The sequence below is a fragment of the Sciurus vulgaris genome, assembly GCF_902686455.1.
Source record: "Sciurus vulgaris genome assembly, chromosome: 1".
NCBI lineage: Eukaryota > Metazoa > Chordata > Mammalia > Rodentia > Sciuridae > Sciurus > Sciurus vulgaris.
The window spans coordinates 175,963,356-175,976,101 of record NC_136461.1 but is presented as its reverse complement, the minus strand read 5'-3'; the positions used below and the strand labels follow the sequence as shown (position 1 = coordinate 175,976,101).

Here is a 12,746-nt window from a genome sequence, read left to right as displayed (position 1 = left end):
AGTAATTACCTACTTTGAGCCAAATACTACATTGCAAGTTAGGGATGTGGGGTTCATTGTTCATGCATAACTCTTTATCTAGAGGCAATCATTAAATATGATATATATATTTATGGCCAAAGATGAGCAGTCATTTTGACACGAAGCAAGCTGTTGGATATTATAGTAGCTAATCAACAGGATAGGGGAACCCGCTGGGAGGGCTGAGTATCTAGTCTTAGTTTTTTTATATATAGTATTTAATTATGAATGCAGACAATTTTCCTTTTCTCTTCTTGTCTTCTCCCTGCCCCCGCCTTTTCTTTTCTTTCTCTTACTCCTCTGGACAGAGGTGGCTGACTATTTCCACAGCAATCTCAACTTGCTTCCTGCTTGCTGCCTATTCCCAAAGTTTCTAGGAAGCCAATATTTGCTCTGCCAGCTTCCCTCACAGCTGGGGCTGGCCGTATGTCCTAGTTATGGTCAATGAGATGTAAATGGAAATATGTTGGGGGACCCTTGGGGGAAGAGTTCACTTCTATTTAAAAGACAAGAATAAGAGTGAGATTATTTGTACTGCCCATTTCCTTGTCTTCCTGACTTGGAGCTGCAAGGGTCATCTTGCAACCTCGAGGCAACCAGTGAGGAGATGAAAACTTCAAAATATTAACTAGAAAAAGAGTCTGGTCATCAGTGACACTTTTGATCACCCCAACCCAAAAGTTAGCAAGCCACCCATATTCAGACTTCATGTAAGTTATAAAAACAAAGCTTTATTTTAATAGATCATTAATTTCTAACACAGAGGAGGTCATTACCAACTAATACAGTCCATTCTCCCCTTTTTCTTCCTTTTTCTTCTCTCCTTGTTATCCCTGAATTGTGCCCTGCCTCCCAAATTCAGGCATTGAATTTCTAACATCCAGAACATCAGAATGTGAATTTATTTGGAGATAAGTTCTTTAAAGAGATAGTTAGGTTAAAATGAGGTTATTAGGGTGGACCTAATTCAATATAACCGATGTCCTCGAAATAAGAGGAAATCTGAACACAGACACCCACAGAGGGAAGACCATGTGTAGACACAGGGAGAAGATAGTGACCTACATGCCAAGAAGAGATGCCTTTGATGAAATCACCTGCTGACACCTTGAGCTTGTACTTCTACCCTCCAAAACTCCCAAGAAAATTAATTTTTGCTGCTTTGTTAAGGTACTTTGTTAAGGCAACTGTAGCAAATTAAAATACCCCTTATTTCGCTTTTCTTCATTCTATTCTTTCTTATACTTTCTGTGTACGTGTGTGCACATGTGATTTTTTTTATGTATATATAACAAAGGATCCCTGAGAGTGAGGCATTCCTCCTGTGTGGCCTGCTGTAGATTGGATGTTGAATGTCTGCCAAAGGTCCATGTATCAAACAGGGTGGTGCAATCTGGAGGTGGTGGACCCTTTAGGAGGAGGGGCCTGGTGGGAGGTCCTTGGTTATTGAGGGTGTGTCCTTGAAGAAGGTCCTGGACCCTGGCCTCCTTTTTCTCTTTGCTTCCTGGCGTCCTGGCAGATGAGGTGGGTAGTTCTATTCCTCTGGTACTCCCACTATCCAGCATGCCCACCAGAGGCCCAAAGCAATGAATCTACCTGATCTTGAACTGAAACCTCCAGAACTGTGAGCCAAAATAAACCTGTTTTCTCTGTAGGTAAATTCTCTCAGGTTTTCATTATGGGAATGAAAAGTTGGTAACACAGGACCCCTCAGCTGACATCTCCTTGTCTTCTTGGCCAGCAATGTATTGCATATACTTGCATAAGCCAGTGTCTGAGACAGGGGATAGGCCCACCATGATTGATCTAAACCAATCAAGATTTGCTCTCTTTGCCTGGGATTTGGCTACTTTATGTACAGCTTATAGATGTTCATAGAATGGTGGAGGCAAGACTATAAACAGCATTCTGTAAAAACGACTTATCAAGCAGGGCTGATTTTCCCTCTCTCCCCTTTCCCCCAACTCAAGGGGCATTTGGTAATGTCTGGTGATATTATTAGTTGTTACAACTTGGAGAAGGGAGAAGTAGCCATTGGCATCTAATGGGTAGAGACCAGGGATGCTGCCAAACAGGCTACCGGGCACAGGAAAGTCCCCACAACAAAGAGGAACCCAACCCAGTTATCAATAGTGCTGAGGACAAGAAGCCCTGTGTGAGAAGGAAGGAAGAGGGGTGTCTTTGGGGAGCACAATAGTGTCTGCCATGGGTCTAACTGTATATGTAGCTCCTGTATGTCTAGCTGGCGTCAGGCTGCAATAGTCCTGAGGGGCAAATTGACCTGGTCACACTGGCCAGTAGGCCCACAGTCCACAACTGTCTGCCAGAGACCCAAGTGAATCAGAAAGATTTGTGCAGGCTAAAATTAGAAAGGAGACAAAAAGTGATTATTTGGAAATAAATTTGAATATGCCTATTTCGATCCTGTGAGACTGCAGTCTGACACATAAACAGAACTAAAAATATGAAAATATGCGATGCTGTCACTCTAGTCACTAAATCTCACTAGCTTTGCATGGAGTAATGCTTTCGTCGTTGTGTTGAAGTAATATCTTTTAATACTTAAAAGATATTAATAACCTTGTTTTGGAATTTTGTTGGTATATATTTAAATTATTTTCATAATTTCAAAAAGTAGCTCTTAATGCATTGTAATCAATGCTTAGGTTTTTTTATATCTGCCTATCTCCTCATTTTGTTCTAAGTAATTAATGGTATAATAAAATATATTTGTAGCTTAAGTAATACCTCAGTGGTTTTTAAACTTCTTTGTATTCTTTGAATATGCTATATATATGTGAATAATAGGTACCCTTGTTTCCACAAAGGCAAAGATTAAAACACAACAAAACAGTGCTGTGACCTGCCATTTCCTTTGCAAATATACAATTTGTCCTGTTTATATTATGGCTGTTGTTTGCAACATCATATTTTCCTCTGAAATAAAAATAAAAGAAGTAGCATAGACAACTTGGGCAAATGGGCTCCCAGCATCTTGGTGTTTGGTTTTGTTGGAAGTGATCATGCATTTACTTTTATATACATTTGGCTCCCTGTCAGAAACGCTGTGGGTTAGGCTTCTGTGGATTCAACCAACCACGAATTGAAAATATCTGGGGAAAATAATTGCCGCTGTACTGAAAATATACAGACTTCTCTTGCCTTAATGAGGCAGTATGACTGTTTATATATCAGTTACATTGTATTAGGTATTGTAAGTAATCTAGAGATGATTTAAAGTGCCTGACAGGATGTACATATGCTGTATGCAAACACTATGGCATTTTACGTAAGGGGCTTGAGCTTCCATGGACTTTGGTGTCAGAGGGGTCCTGAAGCCAATCCCCTGTGGATACACAGAATAACTCTATGTCATGATGAATATGTCATAAAGCACGTAGTTAGCCTAGACTGCAAAACATTTTATGTTTTTCAAAGCCTATACAGTAGCATTGTTTGTTCACACATTCCTTAGTCAATTAACAAAGACTGCACTGGACTTCATTTAAAAAAAAATCACTAACATATTCACTTATATGTGCTACTATATATTCTTATACATTTCTTACACTCATTTCTTCTATTTTAACCAAGCAGTATCTAGAAGTCAAAGTTGTCATCTTTAATTCATTCTCCAGCTGATTATAGACCTAGGTTCTTCATAGGAATATTCACTCAGTTTGCAAATGCTCTTCAGCTGTGTTTTTCTATTTAGCTGCCTATAGATGACAGATAACAATGTTTTACGCATTTAAGAGCACTACATTTCCTTATTATACAGACATATCTCTAGTTGGCTCCAGGCTCCTTACTATTAATAGCTACTGAAGATGCACTGTGCATCTAATTTAGCACTGCCTGTGGTGACACAATTGCTTCTTAGTTACTTTTCTGCCAATATATACAGCTTATGCCACAGGGAACCTCAAGTTAATTGATGAGCTCCCTGCCCTCGAAGACCAAATCCAAGACATGCTTTCTCAACAGCTTTTCTCTCTGTGACCTCTATGTCCCTCATTATCCCAACTCTCTCTGGTTTGGTGCCATGACTGAAATCAAGGAGGCAAATCTGCCTCTAGGTTTGATTTTTTTTTTCATACCCATCCTTGTGGGATATGAGAGCCTTCAAGGGTAGCTTCTGCATTTCCATATCGGAATAGCAATATGAAGTGGGCTAGGGGACTTGAATTAAGTGCATGCTTTCAGGGCATTTTTGTTTTGTTTTGTTTTGGTGGGGGAGCTATGAGGAAGTTGATGGAGATTTGGTTGGGAAGGGGAGTATAGGCACCCTGAATCATCCTTTGGCCAATCCACTGGCCACTTTCCCCATGGAAAACCCCTTTTTGTGCCACCGCTGAAGGTCACACCTCCTAGCACAGCTTTCCAGAATATGGCCTCAACCTGTCTCTTGGACCTTATGTTCTGCTCCTGCCCACCCCAGCTCCCCACTTGGCCAAGCTGTGACCATTCCATGAACAGGACACATGGCGTTTTCTTCTGTTGCTTGGTTTTGGTTGTTCCCCAACTCTAGATTTCCATCCCTCTCTTCCTGTGTGCTAATAATCCTTTCTCCATTCCACTAGTCACCACAGGTCAGTCATGGAATTCTAGTTGTCCAACACACAGCTCTCCTCAGCATCAGACTGAGAGCTCTTTGAAGGTGGGTCTCATTTCTTACTTGCCTTGACATTATAAGTGCCCGGATGGCTTCTGATATTTACTGCCTGCCATAAATGTGCACAGCATTAAGCTCTTGTTACAGTGGAACTCCATCTTTACCAGCATCAATGTAGGGGGGGGGTGTCCCCATAATCCTATGGTCAACAGGTAGCTGAAGCACAGTTCTATAAATGCTGACCCACTTTCTTGATGAAAAAAAAAAATTAAATATGACCCTTCCTTACTAAAAAGGTTTAAGATACACTTTACTTCAAAATGTCAGAATCCTGTTGTAAAAATTGGTTATTATGCTGAACTCTGTTAGCCATGTTCAACCACCCATGAAGGTGCCCTCAAGTGGCGTCAATTAATGTGTTTTTAAATACGATATACATGTTGACAAAACAAAGCATCGGTCCCTCCTGTGACCTTCCAAAGAAGCACCAAATGTTATTGTATTTTGTTAGAATTTGATTTCCATGAACGAAATCAGGTTGATCTGGTTTTCAAAGCATCTGAGATATACTGCTCTTTTCTGAGATTATTTAGGGTGAACTCCAAAACTTTTCCTATTTCATTTTTTTTTTTTGAAGTATTGCTATTCAGGGAGGAAACTTATAAATATTCTCTGATCGTAGAAGATTTTATGAACTTGACCTATATTTCCTTTTTCATTAAGTTTTTTCATGCACCTCCTTTAGAGATCAGGTTGTCACAACAAAAATGACTACACACCGTATTTATAACATCATACTAAACGACTGTCTTTTATTCATCCAGTCATTCAGTGAGTACCATGTGGATCTTTTGATGGTCTGAGGAATTAAGAGTGAATAAAATAGATGTGATCCTCCTCAGACACTTCATGTTTAGAGAGGAGACAAACCAATGAAGAGAATTGAAATACACAGTATGTTTCAATTTTAAAACTTTCACCAGTCCATGAAACATTGGCCATCCTTATTGGGTTACTTGAAATTCCTACAACCTTTACATTGCTGGTTCAAGAGACCGTGGTGCTTCTCCAATGGCAGGATCAGGATCTTAACGAGGGTCCGCAGTGATTTCCCTAGATATTGTTATTCTTGGAGTTTGTGGTAGAATTGGGGGCAGGCTGCAGTTAGTAAGGCCTGTATTGAAAATCTCAGTGGTTTGTACGTGGATGAGAATGGTGATACCTATCAATAGGGGTAGATGGCAGTCACCAATGATATTCCCAATGGAACCAACTATGTCTTAGTAAAGAACATGGCAAATAATTGCTGCTGCCAGAAGTTGGAGCAAAAGCTCCAACTTGGGGAATTTCTGAAACATTTTGTTTATGCATCAAAATATAACATTTATATAGAAATCCACATATTTTAATGGAATTAAGTTGCCTAATTTACACTTAACATGGTTTTTGTCACCTTTGTTTTACACTAATGCTTATTTATTGGGAATCTAATCTATGCAGAGACCCTCACTAGATAGTTGAGGGGACTCTGTTTTATCTCAGTGGGTTTACAATTTAGGAATGACTTCAGTCAAGGATAGAGAACACGCAGGTTCATGGTCACAGAGAGAATGACTACTGGGAATAGAGGCAAATCTTGGTTCCTAATGGGAAAACAGAAGTACTATGTGAGTCTGTTTTAGAACTTCATCCCCATGCAGTGATTGGCAGTGGAGACTTCCCCCAGGTCTTGGGCAAAGAGAATGATTCTGTAACCTATTGAAGAAGGGTGGTTGATAATAGCAGGCTTGTGGGTATGAGAACAACTGTCAAAGGTAACACTGAAAATCAAATTTATCATAAAATTTTAAGATCAAAGTTACCTGTGTTCAGTATATGAAAGTTGGATTTAGAAACTCCCAAGATTCTCTAGGTCATGAGGGATTCCATTACGTATTCTTCTGTGTGAATGAGACTAACTTTAAGGCTTAAAGACTGTCTGACAAACATGTAGGGAATTAGAGATTGGGCCAAGCTAATGTCAATGGTAATTTAAAATTCAGAGCTGGGCATGGTGGCACACGCCTGTAATTCCAGTGGCTTGGGAGATGGAAGTAGGAGGATCACAAGTTCAAAGCCAGCTGGGGCAACTTAGTGAGGCCCTAATCAACTTAGCAAGACCCCGTCTCTAAATAAAAACATAAAAAGAAAACCAAAGGGGCCCCTGGAGGTCTTTTCTCTTGGTGCCGCTGCCCACAACCCCACTGCCCACAACCCCGCTGCCCACTGCTGCTAACCCACTGCTGCTGCTACCCAAAGGCCACTGTCTATGAAGGTCAGTACACACCACCATTGTAACAACAAAGAAAAATGTTCCAGCCTCAAGATGTGGAACATACACAGAGGATTTTATTACAAAGCAGATTGAAGAGTTCAACATAGGAAAGAGACACTTGGCCAACATGATGGGAGAAGATCCAGAAACTTTTACCCAAGAGGATATTGACAGAGCTGTGGTCTATCTATTTCCAAGTGGTTTGTTTGAGAAGCAAGCCAGGTCAATAATGAAGCATTCGGAACAGATTTTTCCAAGACAAAGAGCAAACCAATGGGGAGAAGATGGTTATCCATTTCATTTTCTCTTCTATACTGGCAAACAATCATGTTATTCATGAATGCATGAAGTATATGGAAAGCTACTCCAGATAGAAAAATGTGAAAATCAGTCGTGAGCCAAAGGTCTACTTCCAGAAAAATGGAAACCAAAGAACTGATTGGCAGCAGATGGCTGATTAAGGAGGAACTAGAAGAAATGTCAGTGGAAAAACTGTCAGATCAAGATCATATGCAGTTCATTTGGTTGCTAGAAAAGTTATTGACATTGCAGTGTGATCCTGCTGAAGAAGAATTTGTGCAGAAGTTTCGCAGAATTGTAGCTCTTCAATCAAAAAAACAGCTGATTGAACCTGTGCCATATGACCAGCAAGGAAGGGCCTTCAGCACAGGTGAAGATAGAAGAAAGAGTGCAAAAGCAGAAGCAGCTGCTTATGAAACGGAAGTGGAAGAATAACAGTGAATGGAGCCGATTATCTGCTGAACATTCCAGTCACACAGGACAGAACAGCTGATGTTCCCTTTTCACTTCCTTGACTGCTTTGGAAAACATGATGTGACCTGCACAGTCTCAGGGGTGGGAGGTCAGCACAGGCAGGAGCCATATGCTTGGTGTAATGTATAAAGCCGCCCACCTCTCCCGATGCAGGAATTTTCGGCCTCCCAACCACTTGTCAATCTGCGCTCTGCCCGCCTCTCCTTTTACAGGAATTTCCGGCCTCCCCATCACCTGTCAATCTGCACTGTGCCCGCCTCTTACGTTAAAGGAATTTCCGGCTTACACTGTCGCCATTTTCCTGCTTCCCATGGTATGTCCTAACATGCTATTGGTTCAGCAGTCAGCTTGCAAGAATTCTCCTCCGCTATTGGTTCCTTCCACCCTGTGAGATTCCAGTATCTGGGAGAAGCCACACGCCATCTTTCTTTTTCCTCTTCTTTTCACCCTAGGCGGATGTGTTAATCATCCGCATAAATAAAGTCTCTTGCATGAGACCTTGTGTCTGTGGAGCATTTTTTTCTGGGAGCTATTGGTGAGCCACAACTGAGACAAGCGAGCTAGTGGCAGATCAGCAGGATCATGCAGCGGCGGTTACGCAGTGGGTCCCAAGTTGAGCTGCATTTTTCCCCTTACACTTGGCACTGGCAAAAGCCCTGTGCAGCTTCATGACTGAGAATGAGGTCAAGTGGATGAGACAAGCTGCAATACCTACTACTGATCCACGTGACAGAATGAAAGAAGCCAGGCCAAGAGGCAACCTGCAGAAAGTTTACCTGGAAGAAGTGCTGAAGGTGTCCCCCAGGAGGGGCAGCGAGAGACTGCACACATGCCTGGCATGGGGCAGAACACAATCAGCATCTGCTGGCCAATGTGAGGGCAGCACTGGCAGAAATTATTTTTAGTTGTGAGATGATTTATTTTTAAATGCTGCTTTGTAAAATTTAAGCTTAAAAAGTAAGTTTAAAAAAAATAGACTGGGGATGTGCCTCAGTGGTTAAGCGCCCCTGGATTTAATCCCTGGTACCAAACATAAATAAATAAAATTAAATAAAACTTAAAGACAAATATTGCCTTATGGAGGAATGAATAGAAATTTTTACCAAAGTTTTTCTAGACTTATAGTCACAGGCTGTTAGAATTAGAAATGAGTGAGTCAATTAGGGATTTTCAAATGTTGCTTAGCCATAGACTCCTTCATTTAAGCAAAGTTTTACACTGAGGTGTGGTATGTCAAATGGACAAAAAGGAATTGGAGGTGAGCTATATTCCCTATTGGCTTACTCCATCTGAATCTCCGATGGGTACCCCAGATTTCCTCCACCCAGGGGTTCTCCAGGACACAGTTGGAAAATTCTTGCTCCAGGTCAGTTTCCACATGATTATTGAAAGTTACCAAGCCTAGGACGTGTAAGTGAATCTCCCCTGGAACTGCTGGTCACAGGCAGAAACAGGTCTGGGGCTTTTGACTTATTTTATTTTTCATTGAGCTTTCTTCTGAAAATCTAACATGATTTGTGTATCTTTTCATTTGTGTTCCAAATGCCTTAGCTTCTGAAATTGGGCCACTGTCCGATTAGTGAAAGTAACTGAGGAAAGAAAGACTGCTGTGTTCCAGGCTGAGGGGGAAATAGGTTAAATCCACTGTATCTTTCTTTATCCCCTTATTGGATTTGACCCTATTCATCTTTGCTCTCCACACAGAAAAGACAGCCTTCCATGATCCCCAGTCACAGCCCCCTGTCTGCAGTGGGAAATGCAATTCCACAGAGATGGCAGACTGCCCTGTGCATCTCTGTGGACTTCTGCATGCTTTGGTGTCCCGCAGCTAGTGCAGGTTGGCTCTTGTCACACTTTTCAGAGCGCTAGGGGTTCTCCCGAGACTCCCAGATGTTGCCACACTTCAGGTAGCAAGGATTGCCAGGATTCTGCCTTGCTACTTGTGAAGGTTATCACTTCCATCGTTTGTGACAACCTATGTTTACTGGAGGGGACTCTGAGTGACAGACAGCTGTCCACCAGCTCTACCAGCTTCCTGTGTAGATAGCTTTGTTTCTGGAAGCAGCTCCTCAGTCAGAGACCACATCTCTCCTCTACTACCACCATGGCCACACACACATTTATGCACACACACATACACAGTCAAGTAAAGCATATGACCAAGTTTGAGCTCATGAAACATGAGTAGAGGTGAAGTGTGACTGTTCCAGGTCAAGCCCACCTCCTCCTCCCAGAGGCAGAGCTCCACAGTGCTCTCTCCTTCATTTGTTGGCTGGGAATGCAGAATTTAAGAACCTAGGGCAAGCATTTTTAAGCTCAGCACTATTGGCATTTGAGGTTGGATGATTCTTGGTCGTGAGGGCCTGTCTGGTGCATTATAGGGTGTTTAATAACATCCCTGGCATCTAACTTGATGCCAGTAGGACTTTCCCCAGTTGAAGTCACCTAAATGTCTTCTGGTGTTGCCACAGGTCCCTTGATTTGGCAAAGGTGGAAGGGAAGGGGGGATAAAGATAAACTGAACCCTGAGAACCACTGCCTGGAGCATTGCAGAGACACAGAAGGAAGGAGTGTGGGTCCCTGCATTGCCATGAGATAAAAAGGCAACCATGAATCTCTGCGTGCCCTGAGAATGTATGGAAATGCTGAGGTTTACTTGTTATAGCACCTCACGGTACCGCATCAGACACATTGCTTTTTCATTTGCTTTGAAGATTGAACTTCTAGGTAAGATTCCTTTTAAATAAATGTTTCCCTAAACAAGGAAATGAATAAAACTTTTGGAAACTTTTTACCTAGTTCAGTCTCTTTCCTTTACAGATAAGAACCATGTACAGAGAAGTGAGGTGACTCGTCCAAGACCACCTGGCTGGTGAGATGCAGAGGCAGGCCTAGAACTCAGGCTTCTGGAAGCCTCATCCTATACCTTAACCAGAAGTCATCCTCCTTTAACTCCCTCCAAACAGCAACATGTGAAAGATATAAAACCAGCCACGTGGGAAAGTAGCACAATCTTAAAAAACCTGGCGCCATTTAATTTGGCCAAATCATGGGCCAGTGTCAGTGCAGTCCTGCAGATAAGATGGTGGAGAGAACACCTTAAGTTCCTCCCTTCTCCCCATTCGTTTCTCCAACATGACCATTGTCACTAAATCTCTTACATCATCTGAGTCTGTATTTGAAGGTAAGGCATTGATTACTTCACTAGTCAAAGACCTTGTTAAAATGCAGTCTATTCCTGGGGGAATAATATGTTTACATGTGCTACATCTCTCTATATAAATTCTTTTATTAGACTAGACAATTACCCCAGAATTGGCAGGACCTTAAAATGGGGTCCTGGGCTGGTCAGTCCCCAGAGCAGGACTGGCTGGATGAAGGAATGAGGAACCCAGGAAGACTGAAGGCCCATGGGATGCCCTAACCATACTTGGTGGGGCACTGAATGTGGAGAAGCTGCTTCCAGCTGACCTTGAAGGCCTGCTCTTGTAAGCTCAGGCCCTGGGCAGTGGTAACCTGGCAGAGCAGTCCCAGGGTAGATGGTGAGGCTTTCCCTGGTGGGCAGCACTGGCACCTCTCCACGTATTAGAAAGCTGTGAAGTAAGAGCATTGGCTCATGTGCCTTGCACACATGTTTACAAACTCCTTCCTACACTTCCTACTCATTCTCTCCACCTTCTTGCCAGATCTGACTTTGGGGACCTGGTGTCACTCCAAGATTTACACATTCCATAAGAAGGCACCCATAATCTAGTACCTTTCTTTTGCTTTTATTTTTTCCCCCCAGTGATAGAGAAAAAAATAGGTTTCCCTTCCCTGGGGTTATTATGAGATAATGATCACCTGTCCCAGGTGTTAAGTTTCTATAAATTCTCACAAGGAACAGAAGCCAGGCTCTTGCCTACCAGGGAAGGCTGAGCATTGGCCCTACCATTGCCAAGTGCATTGAAAACTCTTGTTTTTCTCTTCTGCTAACTATTCCTCCCAACCAAAACTTCAGTTGAGACAAAGGGAACAATTATCTTCATTCTTTGAAAATCACAAATTTTATTTTAAAGTGGGACATTCACCAGTTTTAAACCTTTTTTTTTTTTTTTTTTTTTTTTTTTAGTTAGGATAATAGTTCTTGGAATTAAACCTTGGCCTCAGGATGTCTGAGCTGGGGGTTAATTGTTGAATTTTCCTAAGCCAATGGAATTGTTAAATCATAATAATTTCATCTTAATTGCTTATGGGACAAAGAGTAAAGAAATGGGTAGACATTTGGGGTCCTCTGTGCTTTGTTACACTAAACTATAAACAGTCCTGGCCAAGGCAGTTTGGAAATTCACTGAACTATGTTACTGTCAAGAGATTTCAAACTTTATATATTTAGCTTTTTGGTATGATTTTGTATATTTAATTTGCTATTTAGCCTTTTCTGCATCATTTTGAATAGAAGTCTTCAGCACTGAGAGTTTCTTTAGGAGTCATCTACCCCTGCTACTCAGAGTGTTTTCCACAGACAGCAGTACCAGCAGGAGAGAAATGCAGACCTCTAGGCCCCAACCCAACCTATGGAATAAGAAGTATTTGCAGTTGAACAAGCTCCTCCAGTAATCCATGTCCAAATTAAAATTTGAGACGCAGTGGTCTATTCTGAGTCCTTCATCTGTCACACGAGGAAACTGAGGCCCACACAGGTTCTCAGAGTACAAGATGAAGTCATGGCTGAGGGGGAAAGTCTTCACTTGGAAGGCAAACTGTCACAAACTTCACAGCCTTTCTGGGTCTGTGGTGAAAGCTCTGTGATATCTGTTTTCAATCATTCTTAAAGATGGCCACAATGTGGGGAGTGTTTTAGAGCTGCTTCCGTGGCAGGTACTCTTCTGAACTTTACTATGAAAGACTTACCTGGTAGACAGATAAGGGCTAATATTACCATATCAGGTAATCTCAACAGGTAAAGAGTGAGTCACCATCTGTTGAGACAACAGGCTGTGAATAGCTTCTCAAGGGCAGCAAGACCACAAGGAAGCAGGA

General features: G+C 41.9%; 1 protein-coding gene and 1 pseudogene across 3 annotated transcripts in view; both read left to right on the top strand.

Annotated features, from left to right (window-relative positions):
* Nucleotides 1-12,746, top strand: part of NCALD (neurocalcin delta) — a 364,457-nt gene that overhangs the window by 153,514 nt on the left and 198,197 nt on the right. The window lies entirely within an intron of this gene.
* Nucleotides 6,949-7,846, top strand: LOC306654482 (small ribosomal subunit protein uS9m-like; annotated as a pseudogene). Its single transcript has one exon. The product of its transcript is annotated as a small ribosomal subunit protein uS9m-like (transcript).